The sequence below is a fragment of the Vigna radiata genome, chromosome 5, assembly GCF_000741045.1.
Source record: "Vigna radiata var. radiata cultivar VC1973A chromosome 5, Vradiata_ver6, whole genome shotgun sequence".
NCBI lineage: Eukaryota > Viridiplantae > Streptophyta > Magnoliopsida > Fabales > Fabaceae > Vigna > Vigna radiata.
Window position 1 is genome coordinate 19,286,238 of NC_028355.1, and position 4,246 is coordinate 19,290,483.

Consider the following 4,246-nt stretch of genomic DNA (forward strand, 5'->3'; position numbering starts at 1 on the left):
CAAAATGTTTTTTACATGTGCCAGTCGACTTTGTCCAATGTACATTCGACTGTATTATTGATCTACTTTGGAATTCTGTTATGCTTACACGCTCCAACGGCTATAATTTTAAAAGTTAGTTAAGTACTGATGACTTGGTCAACTGTATTAAATGAGTGTTGTTTTTGGTTGACTGAGAGCCTCTACGTTGACTGTCTGTTATAACTGTATTAATACAGTTGACTGGATTAGTAGGCTATTCGACTGAGAAATAATCTGACTAACAGAAAACTATAAATTGGCTGAACACGGTTTGTTCAATGACTTTTGTGAATCTAACATTTTTCATTTCTTGTTTCAGATTGAATTCTCTGTGTTAACAGCTCCAAGAATTCTCCAAGAAGACGGTGGTGATCTATCTTGAGAGAGATTCAAAGGGATAAGGCTTATGCGCTGACTGTGTGATCAAATATGCACGAAGAAGGTGCTTCTAGATTGATCTTTGAAGGCTTGGCATCCTGTGAAGACTGTTGCATTGTTTGAAGGCTTGGCATCCTGTGAAGACTACTGCATTGTTTGAAGGCTTGGCATCCTGTTAAGACTGTTGTGTTGACGCTTGACATCCTGTGAAGAGTGCTGGAATTTACACGTTGAGGATTGTTCGACGTGGGTTCAGATTGCAGAAGAGGGGATTCTTGTTGCAAGTCTGGTTTTGGTTATTGCAGCTATATTTTGGTTTTAGGTTAGAGAGGAGATTTATATTTTTGACATGAGGTCTTCTATAAATTCCTTGTTGTAAAAACCGCAACCATTATAGTGCATTTGCTTCCTGGGTTGAAAGGACACTGGATGTAGGCATTGTTGGCCGAACCAGTACAAAAACCAGTGTTTGATTTTCTCTATCCCTGCACTCTTTATTTCAGTTGACTATACTTGTTAAGCAGTCAACTATGTTTTTCCGCTGCACAGAAATTTTCATTACTTGCATTTCAAGAAAGATAAAAATGCTTTATACTTTTGTATAAAGATTACTAAAAGATTTTATTTTTGAAACAACATCAATTCGCACCCCTTCTTGGTGTAAAGAAGTCTACCTGTTTTCTCAACAATAGGCTTGACAATGGCTTCAAAATACTGATACCAGACAATAACTTCAGAAATCTTGTTACAAGTGGCTTCTTCATTTTAACCACCTTTTTAGGTTGTCAACACAAAAATATTATTCTTAATTTCATTTAACATACTTTATGTTGCCATAATATCTCAAGTCGTCGGTAATGTGATGATTAACAACTTAAGTTCCTTGTTAGTCTACACTACTCATTAGTCTTCACATTCTCTCTATTGGCTACAAATTTCGAATTATCTATTTTGACTCTGCACTACACTACTTATTCCTCCATTTATAACAAAACAAGAAAGGGGGGAAAACGAAAAGTCGAACCCTCCTTCTCGCCCAACCCTTCTTCCTCAAACCAACCCTATAAAACGAAGTATGGTTCATGCACATTAATCCAACCTTGAGAGATTCAAGCCTTGGTCCAGCAACTCTAGTTTGCCTGCTCCAAAGGGTCCTCTCAATCCACATCTTCAACCCTAAGGTGCATGAACCCTAGCTCAAGAATTTGGGAAGAACTCAAACCCTTCTTGCGCCTGCCATTCTTCAATCTAAATTTTGCACTAATGCTTAATCTAAAGTTGTGCGTTTAACTTAGGACAAGTCAACCCTCAATTTTAACTAAATCAACCTCTTTGACTAAGGGGTTTTCTGTAAAAAAGAAAGATGGAAAGGGGTAAAAAACAAAATAAGAGAAAGTAGAGACCTATATAAGCAAAATTCAATTTTTATTCAGATTTTTTTTCTAAAAATGTAGAAAACAGTTTATTTAAAGACATTTTAAGCGTCTAATAACACAAAATTAACAACATTTTTACAAATCTTCTATTTTTGCATCCTAACAAAATTATAACCTAACTCTAAAGATTTTGAAACTAGAACAGACTAAAAAGCGATTTTTACAAAAGAAAAAGATAAAAAAAATGGGGAGTTATCAATCTTGTCTCAACAATCTCTCATTTTTTTTTATGTTTAACAAATACTCATGCTAAACGAAATATATTTGTGCGAATTTTAGGTTAAATAATAATTCAAATCATTTGATTTGTTTCATAGCCTAAACGATGCAAGTCAGTGTGCGGTTCATAAGGCTTGACTTTTAGAGAATTGAACACACTTTTGACAAATGACGGGATTTTAATGTTATCAGAATGTTGTACCTAACATATATAACACATATTTCAGACAATGTTTAATACGTAAGCATATTAGAGCAAATAATTCATGTCATATCAAGTTGATAACAATGTTATCAAATTTTCAATCATGTACTCCCCTTTACTCTTATACTCCCCTAATTTTCCATAAATTAGATACATATGAGTACTACCATTGTGATAATTTTTAGTTTCTTTTCTCTCTTTAAAGTTTTTCTTCGTGTAGCATGTTCTCCCATTATATTTTATGATCAATATTTTGTTGAGTGTTATTTGTTAAACTTCAAAATATGAGTTGTTGGACGGTCTAGTCTCTTTAGACGATCTTGTCTCAACATATTTGTCTCTAATACAGGGACCAAAGTAATTAAACATAAATATTAACTCTAATGATTCATTTGTTTATGCATTGCATCATTATATCTTAACTTTTTTATAGTTTTTTCATCATAAAAAAGAAAGATATTGTTGAGACGAGGCAAAATAAAACCCCACTGAACAAAGTAGTTTTAATGATAACAGAACAAATATCCTCAGATGATACATGATACCATGTTAAATAAACTAACTAGACTATAGAAAGAAAGATTATAATTGATAAATATTATGAGGTGCACATTTATTTTTTCAACTGAACTAGTTGATTAGACAACATAATACATTTAGACAGATCATAAGTAGTTTCTCATTAATTTTTTTAGTCTAACAAATGTTGATAAAGTTTAAGTCTAGTGATTCTAGTTAGACAGGTACCAGATGATACAGTGTTGGAAATAAACTAACTAGACAAATGAATTATTCAAGCTTATCAGACACTATATTAACCAGAGAAATCCAAGTGTCTCTACCACATCATTGATAATTTTCTTTTCTTTTATTATTACTCTTTCAAGTTCCAAATGTTCAAATTATTTTAAAATAATTTAACATTAATTATCAAATAGGAGTGTTAAATTATTTGAAATGGTTGACTTGAACATTGATAGTCAATAATTTGAATTTTCTTTATCAAGTCACAACATTCAAATTATATTTTAATAGTGAATCAAGTTAGCACGAAATAATTATATTCCGAAGTAAAAATGCTTTGAAAGTTAAACGTTCATTTTCTATGGAGATATACAAATATAATATGTGACTAACAATTAATTTGATTGAACCTGAATAGATTACTAATGAGTAGGGACAACGAGTCGGGTTAGGCACAGATAGTGTGATACTCAAACCTGACCCACAAGTAAAAAATTGTACACGTACCTACCCCGTTACCCACCGGATACCTGCATATTTAATTTAATTTATATTATATTTTATATATTTTTTGTAATTTTATTTAAATTTTATTTTAATAATTTATAAAAGTATATATTTTTTTAAATATTTGTGGGTGTCCACGGATATCTATGGGTATCCGCGGGTTTTAAAATATTCGTGGATATTTTATAAGCGGGTAACCGTACGAGTAGGGGGTCGGGTAGCGGGTGGATTTTTTTTGTCAAGTCGGGTTGCGGGTAGGCACTATCCGTGCCCGACTCAACCCGTTGCCATCCCCACGTAAACCAATATGTCAACTTAATCAGAATCTGTAGTCCTTTTAAACATTTTTGTTCAAGTATAAAATAATTAAAGTAAAAGTACAATAAAGATATTGCATACATAAATTTATATTAGTTATCCCACATATTAAGGCTACATCCAATCTTTTATGAAACACGATTAAGATATTCCACTAATATAATATTTCAATTTAATTAAAAAATGAGTATCAACATATCCAAGTATCATGAATATCAATCTCTTTAGGTTTTACAAGTATCAACCTCTCCAAGTATCACGAGTATCAACCTCTTAATTTTACACGTATAAACTTTTTCAGGTTTTCTTCTTAATATCCATTTAAAATGGAGAACTTTCAAATCATTTTATTTTGGTTCATGTTAACTTCCTTAGGTGAAAGTGGTGCTAAGGTGATATTCTTCCCATGAAAGTGAAA